Source organism: Armigeres subalbatus, chromosome 1 (genome assembly GCF_024139115.2).
Source record: "Armigeres subalbatus isolate Guangzhou_Male chromosome 1, GZ_Asu_2, whole genome shotgun sequence".
In the NCBI taxonomy this organism is placed as follows: Eukaryota; Metazoa; Arthropoda; class Insecta; order Diptera; family Culicidae; genus Armigeres; species Armigeres subalbatus.
In genome coordinates, this window is record NC_085139.1 from 304,570,545 (window position 1) to 304,594,610 (window position 24,066).

Genomic DNA, 24,066 nt, shown 5'->3' on the forward strand with positions numbered 1-24,066 from the left:
GCTTCTTTATTGCCCAAAATGTCTCGATGGGCCTAAACTGCGGGCAGTTAGGTGGATTATGTTTTTATTGTTGAAATCTACGTTATTATTGTGGTACAACTGGGCGACTTCCCGGCTGTAGTTGCAACTCGCCAAATCATCACGGGACCTTCATGGGCTTTCATGAAACTTAGTACCGCCATCGGGGGTGACAATGGGTCTGGGGGTGAGAATGGGTCATCGCTCTCACCGGAAGCCTGGAGGTCGTAGCGCAAAATCGTTCAAAAATGTCTCTTATATTTTAGTCTTCTTGCCCTCAAATACATTCAATCCATTCTACAAGCATTCTAAGTAGTTGAAACAGTGACCCATTCTCACCCCCATTTGACCCATTGTCACCCCCGACGACGGTACGCGGTTTTTGAGTCATTCTTCCTTGTACAGTTTAGAGTCCATCGTCTTATTCGTCACGAACACTTTGGTCTCTGCAATAGAGGTATTAAACTATAGAGGAACATTGTCGCTGTCGTCACTGGCGAAACATCTTTTGCTGGCGAGGATAGGGCACTAAATGTCAACGAAGGAAAAATCAGTACGTTTTGACAGATAGGTACCCAACATGTTTGGGGACGATAACAAAGGGAACCGCAGCGACAATCGTCCTCTATAGTTTATTACCTCTATTGTCTCTGCTCTACAGCTGCATATCCCTCGCCAAATCATTTGGCAAATTTGTCCATAAAAGCAAACTTTTGGCCAGGAGGCTATCCTAAATTTATTTTGACGTAGGTTCCACCGTCGAGCAGGAATATCAACGGGGGTGTGCAGAATTTTTTCTCTCCTCTCGGCTTCTATCTGGAATAATTTTTGACTCGCTGCACGAAACACCATGAAATTTATACCACAGAAAGTGGGCGCCTAGGTGGACATACCGCTGTAAAATAATTCTTGCAGCGGTCACTTTCCGTGCCGCTGCAATACAATAAATGATTCCGGATTCTAACTGGACAGATAATACCTTATGTCGTGGGCTGTTTTTGGGGCATTTTATGCTTAACATAATAACAACCTGATGCCATCCCCATACATTCAATTTTCTTTCTCAGCTTTAACACGATATTTATTACGATAAATAATCTAATCGTAATCTGAATAGTCTATTAAGCTTATTGAAGCATATTTTGGCAGAATAATTTCAATGGTTACAGCGCCACTAGCGTTCTATTACTGCTTTACTGTAAAACCTTCGGAAAATGCTTCGGGTATTATTTTGAAATTCCTAGGGATTTTTTAGGAACTCATTCAGAAGAATCTTGAGGAAATTTAGCTTTTAAGATTTTTTGTAAATTCTTCGAGAATACCTTTAGAAACTCCTTTGAAAAATCCATTCGGGATTCCTTCGGCTATTCTTCCAAGAATTACTTTAGAAAAAAAACCCTTCACAAATCACTTTACACTTTTTTTTTGAAAATCCCTTCAAGTTCCCTTTCGGGAATTTATTAATGAAACTAACGAAAAGTCGTCTGGAAATTCGTTTTGAAATTCCTCCGGGAATTCTTTTTGGTTTTTATCTTGGAAATTCCTCCAGAAATAATTTAAAAAATTGCTAATCATTCTTATAGACACTCTATTAGTGATTTCTCTGAAAAATTCCTTGGAAAACTGATCACAAAATTCCTTCGGAAGTTCCACCAGGACTTGCTTTGAAAAATCCTAACTAATTTAGTATTTTTTAATATATTCGAAAAGAATTTTCGAGGGAATACTCAAAAGAATTTACAAAGTAATCCCTAATTGATTTCCCGAATAAATTCCTAGATATCACCAAGAATAGCCTCGGAAATTCTCCAGGAATTCTTTTGAAGATGGCAAAACGTTTTTTGCGGAACAACGATCCATTAACGTTCACTACATTTTCAATAGATTTGATTGGTATTTTTATGATGATGATGGTCCCGCCACATACCCCTACAAAGGTTTGAGCTGGACGAGTTATCTTTAAGATAATTAAATAAGATCAATGTAATCGGTTTTGCAAACAAACGATCCGATTGTATATACAGATATAAAATCCAAAATAAAATTCCATACTGTACAGCAAAAATAAATTGGAAAAATGAACTAGAGAACTACACCTAGAATTTTCGTTATCAACGTATTCAAACATTTTCAATGATTTTTTTCATCTTTTGAATGAATTTCACTCATGATCACCGGGTATTGAAATTTCCCTGATTATGTCAGGAATTCCCTGATAATTCCAGGTATTTTCCAGGTGGGGAGAAATTCCCTGATAATTACAGGTTTTCCAGGTTTTTCCAGGTAGTAGACACCCTGAGTTACGCCCAAATCGCAAATCGGTCCCGAAATTTTCTTTCAAATATTAAAAAAGCAAATATGTAATATGTTCAGTAAGGCAAACTAAAAGTAGAACTCGACTGTGAAACCTCCGCAGCTCAGGACACCATGGTTGTGCTCAAGATAATGCCAGGTAAATTTAATAAATGTGAATTAATGTACGTCGCCAACCTTTAAATTAGAGCCAAACGAACCGAAATGTTCATAATGTCAGCGTCCTGTTTTGAACCGCAGTGTTTCGCATGAGTGCGTTAATTTTCCCGTGTTCTGCTACAATTAGATTAGAAATATAAGAAGAAAAGGAAAAATGCAAGGAACGAAAAGTGTGTTCCTCTTAGTTCAGTGGCTTCAACCGTTGCGTGGTTGCTACGATCATGAATTGGCAAAACTCAAAAGCATGACAATCTTATCTTGTTCTCCTGCATCCAGGACAACGTCGATGAAAGTCCGTGCGCATCCGTCGACATGATTCTTCTCCATTAGAATTCTGGTTTCCATAGTCACATACCAAGCTCTATGAATAATTTTGTCTACTTTTATCGAAACAAATAAAAATACAATAAAATTAATAATAATAGCTGCTACCTTTTATCCAAATAGACGTAAGAGACAAAATTTTAAAAAATAAATTGACCAATTTCCATAGTCTACTCTAGGGTAATGTGGTTCGCCTGGAACGAGAATGTAAGCGATTATTTTTGCATAAGCCTTTGTCGACAACTTGGAGGAAAAACATCAACTCATTCCTAATTCAATCGAGTCATCCGTCCCTATGGGAATCCAAAGTCAGAGTATCTCCTTCCAAGCCATTCCACCGCATCACCGTTTGACGTTAGCAGTAAAGATAGAAAAATTATGGAAAAGCATTTCGAAGGCAAACCTTAGCATCGTCACTATATGTATGGTTGCCAAGTAGCTTTCCACGCCAAAATTTGCTTATCCTAAGTAATCGGGCTTGCCGGCACAGGAGGCAGCTCAGGCACGTTCGCTCGCTCTGCACCGCACCGAGCGCTCGACTCGGGTCGTTGGGTGCTGCTTTCTACATAACCCAGCAGCCACCCGACCGGTCGACGACTCCCCACAACATAATGTGTTATCCCCTTCATGCACCGTCCTCGTCTTCATCGTCATAGTCGACGTTTGTCCGTTACATAGGATATGAGATGGAACATCACTCTTTTAAGGTGAATATCCAATCTAGGAGTTGGGACAAGCATCAAGCAGCGTTTGCAAAAAGTAAATTTCAAATTGTCAAATTGTGTCGCCAACGGTACCATCACCTTAAAACTCAATCCACAACCCAATCCAAGTTGGCGAAGAAAAGTGTCTACCAAGACCGACGCGGGTGGTATGTTGGGTTGTTGGGTTGAAAGACTGACTGCTCGGTGAGATATCCGTCGTTTGAAGAACACAGCATGCCATGCCATCCGGAGTAGCTTCGCCAGACTGTCACACCATAAAGGTGGTAAAGTTGATGTGCATTGGGAGCCAACCCAAGCACGGATGCTCCTCGTGAATGGCATTAACCACGGTTAACTATTTAAGACGGACCCGGGTACTTGATCATGAATTCTTAAGCAGCCTTCCGAGAGAATGGCTAGCTAGCGACCGAACAAGTGTCACACCATTATTGTCATATATGGGACCGGCTTCGTCGCCTGTAGGGCTTTATTTCGCGAGGAACGCGGACTTCGGAAAAAGGGATGATTTAGTCGTTCCCAGAAGGACTATCGGTGAATGACATGACTGTGGATCATAACAATGTTGTTGGGCCAAAGGGACGAAGAAGCTTGAAACTTGAAGAATCAGGTTAAGTCTGCTTTTTTAAGCCCAGTCCGCTGTCATTTGAACAAATCAACAAATAAAGGAGGAACTGCCGTAACGACGATAGAAGGTGAAAATGATGGCGCTGGAAGGCAATTACCGACTGGGAAAGTATGCCATTTTCGCATTATGCTATGCGTGCTTCTTCAAGCGGATTATGTGGATTGTCACCTCTGTTCTAAATGGGCTTCACCTACTTAACATTGAAGTATGTAATAGTCTACATTAAATTTGTCACAATTGTCATGACGGACAATTGAATATTGAAGTAGATAATTCATTCACATTCACTTCACACGTAGACGTGATCAATTTATGGATAGTTGTGTAGAAGTGAAAATAAGTTAAGAGTGGTGTCTCAAAACGTATCAATGTGTGCTCTACGTGATACTCGTAACGAGTTCTCTCAAGACCTCTATTTTTTGTAGTACAGATGCGAGTCCAGTCCGATGTGTGATATTCCCTCGCAAGGCAATTGGCTCGAGATTGCAAGGAGCGAAAAAATGCAGCTCAATGATTTGCACCTTCAAAACATCTTGGATGCCGTTACCGTTTTGCTCAGCCAGCAGCCTGCCGGAGTAGTAGAAGGTTTAGCAGGCTCTACCGGAAAATGATTTAACGCTGGATGGGATAAAACGATAGCTCATCAACAATAACGATTTAGAGGCTGTTCTGAATACTAATGCAATAGTTTGACACAAAATATGTGTATGGAAGGAATGAAAATAAAATGGATTGATTTTCAATGAACCAAAGTTGATATGAGGGGTTTTTCGAACTTTGTCAACGATGAAAATTTATTTTATTTATTATTGTGTAGAATTTCATTATTTCACAAATTTTGATTGTAGGAGAAAACAGTTCATCAACTGCGTTGTTTATGCCAGATAGAATGTTTGGGCCCTCCTTAGCCGTGCGATAAGAAGCGCGGCTACAAGGCAAGACTATGCTGAGGGTGGCTGGGTTCGATTCCCGGTGCCGGTCTAGCCAATTTTTGGATTGAAAATTGTATCGGGCATAAAAGTATCATCGTGCTAGCCTCATGATATACAAATGCAAAAATGGTAACTTGGCTTAGAAACCTCGCAGTTAATAACTGTGGAAGTGCTTAAGTGAGCACTAAGCTGCGAGGCGGCTCTGTGTGGGGATGTAATGCCAATAAGAAGAAGAAGAATGTTTGAACGATAATCAAATTGTCTATTAAAAGATCGCCACCGCTCATCTCATCTATAACTTCTGATGCTGGTTCAAACTTGTAGAACCCTACATTGTTTTATACCATATTATAACAACTCTGGATAATATTAGAACTTAACGCATTCGCATAAATTCAAAATTTATAATTAGAGAAACTGAAACTAATCTACAGAAGTGATTCAAATTGGGCGGGAGATAGATTTTGTAGACAAAGATGCGTTTCCCCAGAAGGATGTTCAGATTTAAAATCTATGTAATGAGTTTTGATTCACGAATATTTAATGTGATAAAAGAAAAGTTTGCAATAGTGCTTGGTGCTTGATTGCAGAAATAAGTTTGAAGTTATTAAAGTCAGATTTGGAACAAGCATTAATCCGAAAACCACTGATTCAATCACATATATGTAATGGTTCCGTTCTTGTAATTGATTGAAAATAGTGTTTTGGTCATAAAAATTTTCTGAGTCCATACTGGATACTTGTCAATCAACGCTACAACCAAAAAGGAACTTGCTCTCGTAGGGCCAATGATATCAATTGGCTTGTACTATCAAACAATCTAAACGCGAACAGCAAAATGTTAATTTGGTTTTCGTAAATGGCCCATGTATCGCAGATCTGTTTAGGTCTAAATCTGTCATTTTAAAATTAGATGCACACCTAAAGCCATTTATTTTAGTTGTGGACTTTTGATAATGCAGTAGAATCAACTTCGGTGCTTGGTAAAGACTGTGACTTCAATCGCTGTGATCAGCAGATCATCTGCTCACGAATCGCTCAGACTGGAAGACTGGAATCAATTACTCTACTCGATCACTACAACTGCATCGAACAAATCATTCGAGAAAATATTCCTTTTAAAGTACGATGTTTTTTCTTATCGCTTCAACCAACCATGGTGGATATCTCAGCTCCGTAACCTGCGCAATCTCATAAGAAAAAGTAGAAAACGTTACTTCCGCGACAAAAAATTAGGAAACATGAATAATTTAAAGAATGCCAAGGAGATGTATGAACGAGTTCAATACGGTCCCCGTCTTCCTCTGGCCACCTCCGAAAACCCCAACATTCTTGAGGCTCGCAGCTCTGTAGATGAATCAAAAGTCCAATTGCTTACCACCCGCTTTCATCAAACTTTGTGCCCTTCCACCAATTACTGTAATCTTCAACCGATCCTTGACTGAGGGAGTATTTCCTGATGATTGAAAGCTTGCATCAATCGTATTCACAAAACGGGGAATACACAGAATGTGGAAAACTACCAGCAGATTTCGATCCTGAATCACCTCTTCAAAGTTGAAACCGTAAAAAAATCAAATTATGATAGAACAATACCGTGATGGACGGGCTTAAGGGTTCTGCGACATTTGGCGAGTAATTAACTTTCACTTTGAAACATGCAAGCGTGTAGATCAGTCGTGCTTGTGGAAAAAATGTTCATGTGATTAAACCCACTCCGCACTACTGATGGGTTGAGACTGATCCTTGAATGTCCTTTCGATAGGACTTTTTGCGATATTTTTATTAAGACAGCCTTCTGATTGGCTTGTCAGGAGACCGCTTGTCAGGTGAACGTAAATGAAATCCGAAATATATTTTTGAAGAAGCGCCATTGCTCCTCTAGTCCATAAATACATATAAAGGAGGACAAAGCTCTCGAACCGTGGCCCTAATTACCATTACCACCCTCAGCTCAACAAATGGCGGCTTTACTGCTTTACTAACGTCGGTTAACTACGCCTTTTGCAAGCAGCTGTAGTCGAGAATCAGCTCCAGAATTCGTTAAACCAGCTGTACCGCCATTTTATCACCAATTTCTGTTGTGTCCCGTCAGCCATTGCTGGATCCAGCCACGTAGCGAGCGCTCGTTAAGGCTCTGTCTCATTTGGAGAATTAAACTTAAAAGTGACAGTTCGGAAATTTAAAAATCACCCAGTCATAAGAATGGCTGGTGCTAGCCAGCAATTCAATAAGACATTGATAAAAATGATTCGATATCTGTCAAAGTAATCTTGCTCTGCGGGCAGGGTTATTTGATAATTATTGAAATGTCACTTTTAAGTTTAATTTCGGTTTAATTCTCCAAATGAGACAGAGCCTAAGATACGTACCCCAGTGAACGGTGAGCTAGAACACCATCACCAAAGTAGAATGTGATATTCGAACCCATCCAATCCTTCAGTACGTTTAGAAGTCACTCAGGTGGCCTGGTAATGCACCGACCCTATGACTAGCTCTAGTAATGATATTTCGTGCCTGCCATTCAACATCGCGTTGCAGTAATACGAATGGTATAGCAGAACTAATAACATGGTTTGTATTGATCATTGCATTCACCTGGGGGGAATAGCTGGAAATTAAAATTGGAAACCAAAAGGTACAGATACTTAAGGCATGGTTAAGGTTTCTAAACCTTGAGCGATTCTCCAGAGAGGTCCGACAATCCTACCCAACAATTTTTGAAGAACTCTCTAGGAAAAAGATGCAGGGATGCACAGAAACAACGTAAGATCTGCGGTTTAGTGAACAGTGCATCGTTGGATGTGCCAACAGTGGTTTTAATGGATTTTCAATTGTTGTTATAACTAAACAGGAATAAGCAATCGTAGACATAAAAAATCTTGAACCAAGAAAAAGAGAAGCGCTTGAAATAAATAGCTTAGCAATCAATGTAATGATAATCCAAGATTATTGCAACAACATTTATTGGAACCACTGTTAGAAGCTTCGGAAACAAAGACTAAGCTCTACATTAGGGTGGCTCAAATTAGTATGGGAAAAACTTTTTCCAATTTTTTTGATGGGCCGCCTTCTTATTCGGTCCTATTTGAAATCGGTCAACGTTTGGGCAGTGCTAAACTCGTTGTAAGTTTATATGCAAATATGTATGCAGAAACAACCAAAAACAGTTAATTGCAGTTGGACGGCACAACTTACGATGAAGAACTATGATACTCATTCAGATATTGAAGAATTTAATACAGATTGTTATGCAGAAAACCGCGAGAAGATTAGAGTTTGCCCGGCTAAGTTATTAGCATTGCTCTGAAATGGGGTTTGAGCAAATTTCGTTTCTTTTACCTTTGAAAAGAAATAAATTCACCCCTACAACACTCCAGTAAAATGCTAATATCTTTGCCTAATAAACTCCAGACTTTTCGCAATTTTCAGCATAACGTATTTGTAGGAAATAGAATAGAATAAAAAATATGATATTGAAATTGGATATTAAAAATTGGTATATTTAAAAACATTTATAATACCATTCCGATATGCATTCTTAGCAATTGTTAGAGACCGTATTCGTTATTTAGGCTGAGAGCGCGATATATGCTGAGCGAAGAGAAAAGAGGAGCTCTGTTTCAGCATGGAAGAAATACGAGAGATCAGTTTTGTGACGAAGATTGATGAGAACGGACGCGTGTAGATAATGAAAAAAAAAAGAAAAAAAAAACTTTGAAAAGAAAAGACTACCAGTAATAAAAAAAAGTATTGATAAGATTAATCAGTTTTGTGTTTAGTGTTTCAATTTGTGCAAAAGGAAATCCCGACAATGGCATGGTCGGTAGAAGTTGTGTGCTCCCAATTTTTGGTGCCATTTATGGAACTTTTATGCGGAAATAATAACCTTTGTGCAGCAAAGTGGAAAATAGTGTTTGTTAAGCCATTTTCAGATTGTTGTTAAAGGAAAATGTGTCTGCTCAATGATGCTTCTGCAACCAATAATACACGTAAGTTGATGACTGTTTTCTTGAACTTTTCTAGAACAAAAATCACCAATTTTGATAAATGGAGGTTTGGTTTGTTTACTTTGTCTTTTAACGGATCAGCTTATCAGTCTCCCGTAATGGTAGAGAACATATTTTATTTTACATAAATAATGGTGTTTAAAATTGTGGTGCAAGAAACCCACAACCTTTTGCTTATGGGTAGACTCGGCAACGAAAGAATAGTTGTCGAGTTGGTAGCCATGAAATTTAAAAATCAGAAATGAGCGTTTATTTGTAATAATTTTTGTGGTGTTAGTTTCAGTGCTTCATTTTATCGTAATTCATCCTGGATAATGCTGTTTTGTAAATGTACAGTACATGTTTAGTCAAGATAGTTTTGAGTATATCAAAAGGTAGTTTGAGGACGCAGTTTTTCGCAATGTTTTGTTTTTCAATAAATTTACTACAAAGAGCAATAGTGTGACCCTGGTGTGCGCTTAATTTTATCTTCTATGGCATAATTAAAAAATGCTAAGCGTTTGGATACTATATTAAGAGATCACTGAAAATCGTTTAAAGTTTTATTAAGGCTCTATTGTGATAAACTCATAAACTGTACATTCAAGCTTGAGCTTGAGCTTGAGCTTGATTGACTGCTTGTAGTTGCTACTCCATTATGACCAGATCAGCTGTTCTTGCACAAGGAACCAACAGATGTTTGCTTGGGACTAGCACACATCTTCAATGTACAAGTACTGGTGATCTCATTTGTTAGGTCATACTGGCGCCTGCCACGTCAGAATGCAAGTCAATGTAGGGAAGGGGAGGAAATGATGATGCAATCACTCGCCCACTGCAAGCCGAATATACCTCTGCACTTGCCACGAGTTCATGCGGAATTTGTTGGAATTTCTGGGTTAGGTTGGAGAGGCAGAGGTCCGTCTTGGTTAACGAGCTGCCAATGTGATAGATAGGAGAAGGTAACTGATGGAATTTCTAATTGGATGTAGGAAACGAGCTCTATAGTTCATTTCCAATTCTAGCAGATTACTGATAGAATACTCAAGTTGAAGGTATAGGAATAGTAATGGAAACGGTATGGAAGTCCATTTCCAGTTCTAGCGATTGCTAGAACATGAGAAATAAAGAGAAAGATATAAAGTAGGAGAATGGAACGGACCTGGGATTGAACCTACGACCTCCCGCGTAGGAGGCAGAAGCAGTAGCCCTATGACTACCAAGCCCGCTTTAAACTAATAAACTGTACATTCAATCCCTAAAACTAGCGAGTCACATAAAAGAAAATCCAATCTTCGAGTTGGTGCGTCTTTGAGATGATGTTTGATCCGGGTTGACCAAATTAAAGAAAATACAATCTCCGAGTGGGTGGGTGCGACTCTGAGAGGACGTTTAATGCGAATAAATCCGATCGATCTAAACAGGCAATTTTGATATCCGAGTTATGAATTCCATGACGGTATGACTGCATGATAAAATCAGATATGATATTGTGTATAGAACAAGAAGAGTAACCATAGATTAACTGACAATTTTGTTGATTTCTTTTTGGTTTTGAAGCAATATTGACTTTCTAGAGCCTGGTACGCTCTATCCATGATTGCATGAACAAGATCAGCTATTGCCTTGTGTATAGAGATAGAAAGTGTAAACTGAGGTGAACTAAGCGAATTGTTGAAAATTTTCTGGTTTTGATACAAGATTGACTTTCTAGAGCCTGGTAAGCTTTATCCATGATTGCATGAACAAGATCAGCTATTGCCTTGTGTATAGAGATAGAAAGTGTTAACTGAGATGAACCGAGACATTGTTGAATTAGTTTCTGGTTTTGATGCAAGATTGACTATCTAGAGCCTGGTAAGCTCTGCCCATGACTGCATGAACAAGATCAGCTATTGCCTTTTGTAAGGAGTTGGCAAGTGTAAACTGAGATGAACTAAGAGTATTGTTGATTTTTTCTGTTGTTGATGCTAGATTGATTTTCTAGAGCCTAGTACGCTCTACCCATAATTGCATGAAACTCAATTTATATGCATGATTGAAATTCTTAAGCCTGGAAAACTTCCATGACAGCAAAAATAAACTCTCAAATGAAAATTCGTAAAGGTGGATGAAATAACATTTGAAATGATGAAAAATTTCATGAAATGAAATATGATTTTGACGATGTGATAAAATGCTTAGCAGCTTGATGCTTAAGTGGTGAATTATTAGTAAGTCCCGTTTCAAATATATTTTTCTTATATAAAATGCTAATGATTTTTCTCTTTTCAGAAATGGATGTTTTTTTTGTTTAAAATTTCAAGAGTAGGGAGAAGAAGGATGTAGGGAATATAATAGAATAAAAATATGATACACCCGATTCTTTTTTACAAGGGTGGGTTTTAGTTGATAACGACCTTCAGCGTTTATGAAACTATGATTTAGCCCCATGAAAAAATTCACAAAAAAAAAAGAAAATTCAGGTGGCATTTAGAAAGCTGAGAAAAATCAGGTTGATCGGGAAATTAAAGAATACCAACCGTGTAAAAAAATATTGGGTGTATTGAAATTGGATATTAAAAATTGGTATATTTAAAAACATTTATAATACCATTCCGATATGCAATCTTAGAAATGCTGAAATGCCTCTTATTCAACGAGCGCTGTATTCAATTGTTAGAGACCGTATTCGTTATTTGGGCTGAGAGCGCGATATATGCTGAGCGAAGAGAAAAGAGGAGCTCTGTTTCAGCATGGAAGAAATACGAGAGATCAGTTTTGTGACGAAGATTGATGAGAACGGACGCGTGTGGATAATGAAAAAAAAAAGAAAAGAAAACTCTGAAAAGAAAAATGACTGCCAGTAATAAAAAAAAGTATTGATAAGATTATTCAGTTTTGTGTTTAGTGTTTCAATTTGTGCAAAAGGATATCCCGACAATCAGTTCTTCCCTTCCCCCAACCTGCTCCATTTGATGATACCCTCCATCCCAAACCCCACTCAACACAATAGACCCACTGTTGTTTTTAGTGACTTTGCTAACTGTTCCCGGGAAATGAGTTCCTCCTCCCTGAGGCTACAGGTGGCTGAAAGGCGAGCTCTAGCCAACAATATTGTCTTCTGTTTGATCCCAGGTCACTCTTGCATCTAAGGCAATGAGAGGGCAAATCGCCTGCCGACCTTGGCCGGGATGCTTCTCGGGAGGATGTTCCCATTCAATCTATAGATGCTGTTAGATGGATCATGGAGAAAACCCGAGATAGTTGGAACTGGTTTGCTGGTTCTCGAAAAGAAACACTGCATTCCGGAGAATAAAACCTTCCACCCTACCTTGGCTTGATAATAACATCTTTAAATACCGTAGAACCCTCTCCCGATTGCGAATTGGCCACATCCGTCTCACCCATAGTTACTGGATCACAAAAGAATACCCCCCAATCTGCACCACTTGTGGTATCCCCTGACAATCAACCACACCCAACCAGCGGATGTTAGATTTTCTAACACTTCTGTATACGACTCTACCAACACCTGTATAAGAACTGGGCACACGCGACATTGTTAGATTCTTATACAAGTATTGTATAAGAATCTAACAATTTTGTAAGCTTTTCTAACAATATTTGTTTGATAGCTTACATTTTTCGTATAAGAAAATTTCGCATATGCCCAGTTCTTATACAGGTTTTATTAGATTATTATACAGAATTGTTAGAAAATCTAACAACCGCCGGTTGGGTGCATGTCCTAGTCCAATGCAATAGTTATAATGAATAACGCTTGACCATGAATTTGAGCGGCACACTTGAAGAGATTTTGTCTCCTCCATGTGAAGAAATATTGTTCCAATTTTTGGTCGGAACTAAACTGCTACGCCAACTTTGAATAACACCATTGGGGATGAATAATCCAAAGGATTCAAATCCCGTGCATGCTATTTCAGATCGCACAGATAGACCAGCTAGGCATACATATAGACACGTACACCCACCAGTAGTCCACTAACATAATAATAACCGGCCGCGGCAGAGAAGGGGCCAAGCGCCATAACATCCAGGGCATCTCCAAGCCTGCAATCCGTCGGTTGGCTCGCCGTGGAGGAGTCAAGCGTATGTACGGGCTCATCTACGAGCAAACCCATTATTTACCCATTAATGGGTACTTTTATATCTGTCTGTTATGATGCTGAACTTCAAAAAATGGGTAAATTTTTCTACAGGGAGAAAGAGATGCCTCATAAAAGTAGCCATTATTGGGTAAATGAAAATCTCCGTGTAGGTAATAAATTGCTGTAGCATCCGCCGACAGCCGATGCTCGGACCGACACTGGCGCTATGATTCCGATACCGACGCCAAACAATTCTCGATTAACTTTTCAAAAGGACCTAAGTAACATTTTTTTCATGAATTAATTTGAATAGCGCAATCATCAGAACAACATGAGAGCTATTGATGGCAGTATTCAAATTAATTCATGAAAAAAATGTTACTTAGGTCCTTTTGAAAAGTTAAGCGAGAATTACGTAACCAAAAAATCTAGTGGTTTTTATGCGAAAGTGTGATTTTGAAAATTGGATTCCGTCAGGAGTGACCTTAAAGTACGCATGCGTATACTAAGTGTAGATTTTTTTCGGGCCACTCGTTAGGAGAGTCTGCTTGTTTGGGGCAGTGGCAGTTTTTGATTATGAAATACTGGCAAATCCAAACGAGTTCAGTGCGAGATTTCTCTTGTTTCGGACTGCAGAACGATCGCGCGATCGGCCGAAATATTTGTTCTGCATTGCGCGGCCAGTAATAAAAATCAGTTCAGTGCGAGATTTCTCTTGTTTCGGACTGCAGAACGATCGCGCGATCGGCCGAAATATTTGTTCTGCATTGCGCGGCCGGTAATAAAAATCAGTTCAGTGCGAGATTTCTCTTGTTTCGGACTGCAGAATGATCGCGCGATCGGCCGAAATATTTGTTCTGCATTGCGCGGCCGGTAATAAGAGTAGCTATCGAACAAGTAAGTATCTATCTTGTGTTCGGTGGCTCATGCGCATGTCGCGCGCGGTCGAAAAAAAGGGACTTCTTTAATAGCTTGCTGTAGCCATCGAACAAGTGAGTACAGAGTGCTGCGCTTCCGTGCGGTCGTTCAAAACGCGAATCTCCTTAGCTTTCATATGCCACCGGGCGTGCATGTTTTTTTTAACTTTTAACTCGTATTAATGTCATTTCCCATCCCTTAGATCGCATCACTTACCGAAGTGAATCCAGATACATTATCCTTTGTAACTTATACGATATCCTATGCCTATCCCAAGACAATTGTGGAGCTGCAGAGGTATACTTGGTCTCTAGTAGCAACGAGAGCCGAACTAACAATCTTTTCCTTCCTATATGACCGTAAGGACGTGGTCGGTGCCGTTATTGACTTTAGATATTTGAGCTCCCGAAACGTGTACATTGAGAATGGGTAGCTAATCCCAAGCCCAATCATTGTGTTCTCTGTACAATTTCGCAAGTTCAGTCAATCACGGAGTACCCGACTAGTTAGTCATAACAAAATTTTATCACAATTATATCAATATATGTTACACATAACAAAACTTGTAATAATTTTGTTATAAATTCTCTGCCAAAGATGGAAGAAAAATATTTTTTTTGATCGTCATAACATGATTATAACATAATGTGTTATGTTTATTTCTACCGAAAAAAAAAATTGCCTACATTTTGGTAGATAAGAATTGGAAAAAAAGTGAGGTACCACCTACAGTATAACTTGAATCTACATCCAAAGTTGAACCAGCTGGACAAACTTAATTGCCTACATTATGGATAATCATAATCTTTTCAGGAACATAATTTGCTATAGTACAAGCTATTTTCACCACTTTTTATGTAACACAACGAGTTATATTTTTGTTAAATTAATAACATATTCAGTAATAATTTTGTTAAAACTAGAAGAGATTTTGTTACAATTTTTGTTATTTTAACTACTAATGGTACATGTTTTATAACAACCGCTGTTATACAAAACTGCTATAACAGAATAACAAGGTCTGATATATATCTGTTACTATCTACTGGTCGGGTAGCAACTACGAATTGTGCGGTCATAATGCTCATGCTCATGCTCATGACATACTGGCCAATCCAAATGCCATGTCCTACTATTCGTATGTTTTAATATAATACGCAACTATACATAACGTACAACTGATACATACAACTGATAACATTTCAATCTATTGTTTTTCAAATATTTTCAAAATAGAAACTGCTATTATTTTGAACGGTTGAACCAGGTGTGTAATTTTTGGATCTAGGGGTTTTAATAATTGTGGTATGTGGCTTTATGGGTGTTTGTCGGGGAGCAGGTTTGTGGCTTGTCAGGGTTGGATATTTTATATGAAAGTCAGTTTCCGCTGCTATTCTTCTGAACACATGTATATCTGTAAACTAGTGTGAAGCTTATCGTTTACTCATGTAGATGTAGGGTGGCTTCTATCGGTACCATTGATATTTAATTGTCATAACTACAAAAAATAAATATTGTTAATTTCATTATAAAAGGTTTGTTGTTGTTTCTAGAGTTTTCGGAACTGATTCACAACGACCTCCGTATGTGCAGCTACGTGCACTGTAGTTACAGTTTGAATGGATGTGTCGGAGTCTATAGGCCTGTTGGCGATATCTGTCGCAAAAAACAAAAGTTCAAAAAAAAAAAAAATCGGTCGCTTCTTTTCATAGGGTAAATCACTACTTGGGCCTATGGACCCGGTTCCCGGCTCACTGCACAAAAAACTAATGATTTATACTGTTTGGAAGCCGTAGGATTATGATTGATAATTTTTAAAAAATCTCCTATTTATTTTTCACAATACTCAATATTTTTCAATCACTTGTTTTACTCCTAATTGATCCAATTGTAGAAAATAAAAATGTGGGTTTCAAAATTTCGCTCTCCGATGCCACACCACTGAGCCGGAGTGATTCTTTCCACTTTTACAAAACGGTATCATCATTTAAACACCTACCTGAAAATCGTCACAGTTCTTGATACAATCATTGCTTGAAGCTGTTAAACACCACACAATGATTCTAAACTAACGCACTTCGATCCTTCCTATTTGTTTGTTTCACCAGGACTTTTATAAACATATTAGAATACATTTAAAAATGTATCCTCAAACCGAACAAAAATTCACCTCGGCTCAAGAACTTCTAGCCGCACCGTGCTGCCGAAAGGCCAGGATTATCAAAATGATCCTTCATCGTAAATAGAAAAACTGTCGAATACGTTGACGCTATCATGTTATTTATAATTCTCTCAATTTCAAAAGGTGAAAACATATTGTTTTTAAGTATTTGGGAGAAATTTGGATGAGTAAATATTTCTTCTCAACCAAATAAAAATGATTATGAATAATACCATCTAGCATCTTGATGTCGTGGATCGTGCATATTTTTGTTTACGTCGCATTTTCTATCGTCCCGAGAGAGAATGAGAGTAAAATGTTGAGAGATTGAGTGAAATTTGGCTTAGGCCGGGAATTGGTTTTATGGTATGCCGGAATGGCAATCGCTATGACTGAAATGAGTGCTGCTTCTCGTTAAATGAAATCAAATAAAAGCTTTTTTGAACGATATTTAGCACGAATAGCTATTTTTAAGCAGAAGTGAACCCCAATACAGTCTTATACAGCCCACAAAATTCAGGAAAAGATGCTTCCTGTCATAAATATCGATTGAATAATGCAGTCGTACGCATGTTAGGCCGGGAATGGGGTAAGAAACCCTACATTGTCAATATTTTGATTTTCTTTTTTATGTATATTTTATATATTTAACAAATTTTGTTTTCTGGTTTTCTATCAAAAAAGAGGAATATTTCTTGTTTGGAAATACAAGCTTGGTGTATTTATATATATAGATATATATATATATATATATATATATATATATATATATATATATATACATTTTCTCCTCTCCAATGGCTGTATATTTCATATAGAACTCATGTATGGTTAATTTAACACGATACATATATGTCAAATATATTTTATACATCATGCAAAACGTACAAATTCAATCTCGATTTTTGAAGAGTATGAATTTGAAAAAAAAACTTTTCATCAAGACTTCCCAAGCAACCAGAAGTTCAAATTGTACTTAAATGTGTTCGTATTCAACTCGAAGCACCTTAACAAAACTTTTACGCTCCCACCATACAACAAAAAAAATACTTAAAATGCGATCTGATTAGCCAAAACATCCCCTTCTTATCCGAACTTCTGGTTGCTTGAGTTAGGAATATTTCATGTTCTGTTAAAGTTACCCCGTCTTCAAAGTCTTTAGAGTTGCCCAATATATCCAGCATTTCACCATTGCCCTTCCGATATGTAGTTCAAAAGAGTACTCATCTATTATTTTCAGAATAAATGAATTAAAGCACCGAAGGCTCTCCATTTTTTCTCTTATTATGTAGTTATGGTCCATGTCACTATGAAAGATGTTGGTGGCTCCTTTTGTGCTGTAATTGCATATTTGGGATATTTAATAATCAAACATTCATCTTAGATGTAAACATTTTGAAGTGAATACAGCACAAGGTCTATTTGTTTGAAAGTTTCATGACAACTTCCTAGTTTGGAATCCATAGTAGGACCGTCTAGAGAGTCTGAAAAGGCTAAACGCTGGGGAATAAGACGCTTTAGAGCAACTTTTGATTGTAAAAGACATGCTCCATTCTTTTTACGGCTTTCCACAACATGTGTAAACTTTCTATACTCGTATCATACACATTGGTTTCAAGCATGCTTCTCGTTTTCGTATTAAAGAAAAATCTTTGAGTGGTTCGTTATTATGTTATTATGTTATTATACGACTTACGTTAGCATTAAACTCTTGATCAAAATAATACAAAGCATGTTTTTTTTATCTTTTTGAGATTACATGGGTCGCATCACTTACCAAGGTGAATCCTGATCTGTGCAACTAATTACCCAATCCAACTAGCATAAATCCCTCCTGTAACAACTGTGGAGATGCAGAGGTGATCTCGGTCTTTAGTAACAACACATGTCATACCAACTATTCCTTCCAATCCCAGATGACCGTAAGGACGTGGCCGGCACCGTTTTCGATCCATTAATTACTGAACTCTCGATCTGTGTACAATGACGTTGGAGAGCTAATCCCAAGTCCCAACTATTGATTCCCTGTGCAATTTTGATTGTTCTGGTCAATCACGGAGTAGCAACTACGAACTGTGCGGTCATCGAGCTCAAGCTCAATTGGTCTGAACTACAGGACAATTTAGAGAACTAAGAATTTAAACAATTTAAACAAATCTAGATGGTTGAATCATACACATGGCTTCTAAGGTCCTATCTGTAGGTATATTGATTGCATCATGGCTTCCACTTGTAGACATTCATTTCATTTATTTAGTTTACATCTAAACAGATAACACTGAATCAACAATTTGACGCCACAATACACGGTTCGAGGCCGCATCTCTCCATCCTCGGATACGCCCCACGCTCGCCAAGTCGTTTTGCACCTGGTCTGCCCATCTCGCTCGCTGCGCTCCACGCCGTCTCGTACCTGCCGGATCGGAAGCGAACACCATCTTTGCATGGTTGCTGTCCGGCATTCTTGCAACATGTCCTGCCCATCGTACCCTTCCGGCTTTAGCTACCTTCTGGATACTGGGTTCGCCGTAGAGTTGGGCGAGCTCATGGTTCATTCTTCGCCGCCACACACCGTCTTCTTGCACACCGCCAAAGATGGTCTTGTAGACATATTTCAGGCATATTTTTACAAGAAGGAACATCAGAAACGATGCTGCACAGCGTTTCTAGGGAGTGAGTGCTAGTAGTGGACCCCTTAACGACTAAAGATTACTTCAATCGCTTCGCTACAGCGAGCCTCAACAAATTGTAGTTCTGCTGCACCAGGTGACAAGCAACAGGTATCAGCATCGTGTTTAGTACCTAAACCAGCTAAAACATTAATTTTCACTATTGGCCACCCCCGGGTCCATAATACGCAACGTCGAGTTTGTTTATATACGTATTATGGTCCCCGCATTTGATTTACATGTTCCATTCCCACATGTTCCTCGTGCCTATAATGGACCCCCCTTCTGTGCTAGTAATGAACCCTTCAGCATATTTACATTTACAAATTAGTTAATATAACTAATTTCCTTCTTCCCTGTTTATAACAAACGTATGGAACTGCTGTCCTCTTACATGAAGCAACTCCTCCCGGCGGAAGTTTGCAGAAAAAAGTCGATTTCAGCGTTTAATTTGGGATTTTGTTCAGGGGTTCATTATACGCACGGGGTCCATTACTAGCATTCACTCCCTACCCCATTTTCTGTTATTAAAGAAACCGATTACAGAACGTAGTGAGTAAGTGCTAGTAATGGACCTCGTGCGTATAATGGACCCCCTGTACAAAAACCAAAAGTTAACGCTGAAATTATCGATTTCCTGCTGATTTCCATTGGATAAAGTTGCTTTACATATCAGGGCAGTTGTTCCATGCAATTGTTTTGCCTCGGGATACTAAAATAAAGTTGGGAAGGCGAGGGAAGATATGATTCCTTTTTTCAAAGGATGTCAAAAGGTCCAGCAGAAGGCAAAAGATGATATGCTTCCTTCTTTCAATTCAAGCATTTACTCGGCTCATTCGGGGTAGTGTCCCACTCGGGGTGATGTCATTGGGGGGAATGGCGTTGGGGGTAGTGGCCTTAGTTCAAATTGCTTAGGTCAAGACACGGGAAGACATTTCCCTTCTTTTGACGGATGCATTTGCCCGGCAGACGGCAAGGGACGATCTGATTTCTTTCTTCAATTCAGGCATTTGTTGGCTTAAGAAAAGGGAAGTAATGATCTCTTTTTTCAAAGGATGCATTTTCCCAGCAGAAGCCAGAGAGGATATGGCCCCTTATTTCAATTCGAGCATTTGGTTTGCTCGGTTCAATGCAAGGGGAGATATGATTCTTTCTTAGAAACCTTTTGATAATAAAAGGGAAAAATGGGCAAGTTTTTTGGCTTTTCCTTACATGAAAAACAAAACAAGCAACCAATGTCAATTTAATTCAATGTAATCTATCTTGCTGGTAGGTTAAGGGCTTTATTCTTAATTTGTCACGCCGTACAATACCGTTTCCAATTATCATGTAAGGAAACCACGTAACTGAATGGTTCAATAAATCTTATCCATTACATAGCTCAAATAACAATTATAACAAATGACCTTATGCCAAACGACCATTCATTATGTCAAACGGACATTATGCCAAACGACTTTATGCCAAACAGGGTACAATCTGTTAAGTACTGTAAAACCACCATTGCAAACTGATGATGACGGTTAATTTATAAGAGACAGAAGGGTTTAATTTTTAATTTATATCCACTCTTGAAAGCAAAATCCAGTAGCCATCCCAATTATCATTTGTTAAGTAGATTTTCCGTTGCAGACCTGGGATGATAATATTTTGGTAGCTCCCACTCAGATGATGCAATATTTTGGAACGAAATATCCGACGTCATCATCAGAATACCATCCAGGAAATTGTAATCCACAGTAAGGTGTAAGGTCATATTTCCCAAATCAAATTTTAGCTTGAAGGAAGGGGGCTGCTATATAAATAAAATACTAATTTCCAACTCGAGAACTAAAAAGCAAATGGAACCAAATGTAGCATTTATAAATTAATTAATTTTGGGCTGGGTGGAGTTCGACGGGCCAGCTAGTATTCAAATTAAGTTGACGTGGTTTTCCGAGGAGATCACCCGTGGAAATTTAGGAAAAACTTTCAGAATTAGGAAACTTTTCAGATTTAGGGAAGCAGATTTTTTTTTGGAGAAAATATCGAAAAATTATAGCATAGGACAAAATTGTACACCGCAAAACGGTTTACTGGAAAGTGTTAGGCAATTGTAATCGTGTTCGCGATAACAAATCTGACATTTTGGAGTATAAAAATCCAATATAAATTGGAAATAATTTTATGTAACATTCCATTCGACCTAGCCAAATAATTAAAAAAATAACCATGATTTTTTACCAGAGTAGAAAAAAATAAGATTTCTGGAACTGTTTCATTACATATTTTAACGTCATATGGAAAATAAAACTTCTGCCTGTATCAAACACGATATAATATCATATAAACGACTGATATTGTTTGAAAAGTTGGCTTTGCAAGATTTTGATTGCGGTGCTCAAAACGATTCCGCACTTTAGTTGCTTGCGAAATGCACTTTTACCGTTTGATGAAGCTCGCCATGAGACAACAACCGATGGAGACGCACGGTAGATAAGTTCATCTGCGCCCCTGAGTTCGAAAGAAAAACCAGGCGTTGTTTACCAACCATGATGGTTTTCTGGAGAGCGCGAAACGACGATAATATCGGCCCAGCAGCCCTCTTGATGCGACTGACCGAGACCATTTATTAGCTTCGTTCTCCGCATCGCTCCTTGCTTCTGATGTGAACGACTTATCTCGCGACTCGCACTCTCCCGTACGGAGAGCAGACCTTCATACAACCAAGGAACGGTGCGCTTGTGAAGGCACAGTCCATAAACAGCTAAAATCTTTTGTCAAATTCTCTTCCGTTTTCGGAGGAAACTGTGTTGTGTCGAGTTATCGACGTTGTTGTTGTTGTTGTTGTCGCAGCGGACACACGGCGAGGCAGGCGACGACGAGACATGAAGTCAGGCGGAAACGTGAAAATCCCGTCGTCGCCTACTGCGCAGGTCCACCATCCGGTTGCTGCGCACTGGCCCTATTATTTATACAAAAATAACAGTCAATATTAACATCCCAACTCGGGGACAACTGGGATGGAAGCACATAGAGTAGAAAAGTCAACGCTAGAGAGAGGGAGAGCATGAAAATGAGAAAAAAATTGAGGAAAATTGGGTCGTAATAATTTTACCCCACAAGAAAAGACGACAGTACCATCGGCAGCCAGCCCCCAAATGATGGTAAAGGGACCCGGGGATTCGAAGAGAAAAGATCAGAAAGGGGTTGCGAGACAGCACGGCAAGGGCGGAAGGACGGGGAGACTCTCCTATCGGAGGAAGAAAATCTAAATTGATATTTGAGATCTGATTTGGAGATCCCTGCAAGCCATGGATTGATTTTCTGTTCCGGGAATCCCACTCCATAATAGAAGGTGCGGATACCTGTAGAGCGGCCATGGATGGGAAAATTAAATCTACTGACATACCTTTGCTAGATGCTACGGTTTGACTGCTACTCCGGAGTCGACTTTCTGCCACCTTGTGAATTTTCCACTTTGAAATTTTCTCCCGCTGACTGTCCTTTTTCACCAGGGGTTTTTTTTTCACGACACTTGCAATCGAACAATGTACGGTTCTTCTCGCGATGGAGATTAGCGTTTCCACAGGCAAATTCTCTTCCACTCACGTTGCACTTTAGGCTTTAATCCTGAAAAGTAACAGAGGTGTCACTATTTTCTCGGCTTGAATGGTTATTTTTTTATTACACCCCAAGAGCACAATAGAAGTGTGTATCGCTTCTTCACCAGATATCACCACTGATAGATATTTGCACACTCATCCACCACACTGACGGAGGCCGACGAAGCAGGCGACGTTCTCGGTGCTTTCTCTTTTCTCACGGCCTGCTCCTCGGTTGCTCGTACAGATGACGATGGACACGGGTTGATGGCAGGGTTGGCAAGCTCGCTCCACTGACTGACACTGGCAGTCTGTTCTCTGTTCTGGCCTGTGTACTTCTACTGGCTGCTACTGAATTTCAGACGAACTACAAACGTATAGATATCTATGCACTTTTGCTTTCCGTTTTGGTCGAGAGTACCCACCGAAGAGTGGCAGCAACCAACACACTTGCGCGTTCCTAAAAATGCACATACACACTTTCGCAGCGAGACACGCACCTTGCTCGACTCGTGAAGTGACACGGAGTTGATGAGCACAATGCAACTCAACAGTCACTCGTGGAGCAAATGGTCCAAAGTGACCAAAAGTTGTGCCGCTGGCGACGTTACGGTGAGGAAGAATCCGTATCTGGTTGGAAAAATTTCACTTTTGGAAGGAAGTACAACGATCATTTAGGTCACGACTCGCACACTCGCTCTTACTGATTAATCCTTCTCATTCAATCATTCCAAATAGGCAGGTACTAAACTCGAGATATGGCAGGCAAATATAAGCATTTTTTCCGAAAAATCTTTCAGAAAATTTGAGAATTGTGCTTCAGGAAATTAAGGAATTCGTCCTAGAACGCCCTTTTATCCTTCCAAGACCCAAGACGAACGAATTTTTTTTCAAATGGCCCGCATTCAACACCTGATCGTCGGAATTCCTCGCGGTTTCGTTTGTGCTCAATGGGAATAGCTACCCAAGCAGCATAACTTGTTTCACTACTGAACATTTCACTTGTTGCAACTATTCTAGTCTAGTCCAGTCTACACGTACACAGCCAGTTCGTGAAAGAATTCTGGAAAGTGATAGATTCGACTACATCTATCACTTTTCTTGTCATTATTTATGTATGAAATACATCATAAATGTAGTTCAAACATAAAAGCGTTGATAAGAAAATTGTTTTGAGCTTTTTAGTGGAATGTCTTCACTTGTCATAAGACGAGTTTATACAATCCCATTGAATTCCACCACTTAATTGTATCTTGTCAGATACGTATTTCGACCTCAACAGTAAGGCCATCTTCAGTGTCTCGTACTTGACTCGACTTCGAAGTCGAGTCAAGTACGAGACACTGAAGACGGCCTTACTGTTGAGGTCGAAATACGTATCTGTCAAGATACAATTAAGTGGTGGAATTCAATGGGATTGTATGAACTCGTCTTATGACAAGTGATAAAAGCGTTGTTGAATATATCTGTGAGAATAAATTGCTAACTTGATTTCACAATTAAGCCAAAGAACGGCGACATCTTGTACAAACCGCTCCGTTTACATTTGCAAAACATA

At 39.1% G+C, this 24,066-nt stretch overlaps 1 protein-coding gene across 1 annotated transcript in view; it reads right to left on the minus strand.

Annotated features, from left to right (window-relative positions):
* Nucleotides 1-22,807, minus strand: part of LOC134207863 (calcium/calmodulin-dependent protein kinase type II alpha chain) — a 186,871-nt gene extending 164,064 nt beyond the window's left edge. Inside the window, exons 1-2 of the mRNA XM_062683815.1 lie at nucleotides 22,595-22,807; nucleotides 22,316-22,536 (exon numbers count right to left, since the gene is read on the minus strand). The gene's annotated coding sequence lies outside the window, so the exon portion shown is untranslated. The remainder of the gene's footprint in view (nucleotides 1-22,315; nucleotides 22,537-22,594) is intronic.
* Nucleotides 22,808-24,066: the final 1,259 nt, after the last annotated feature.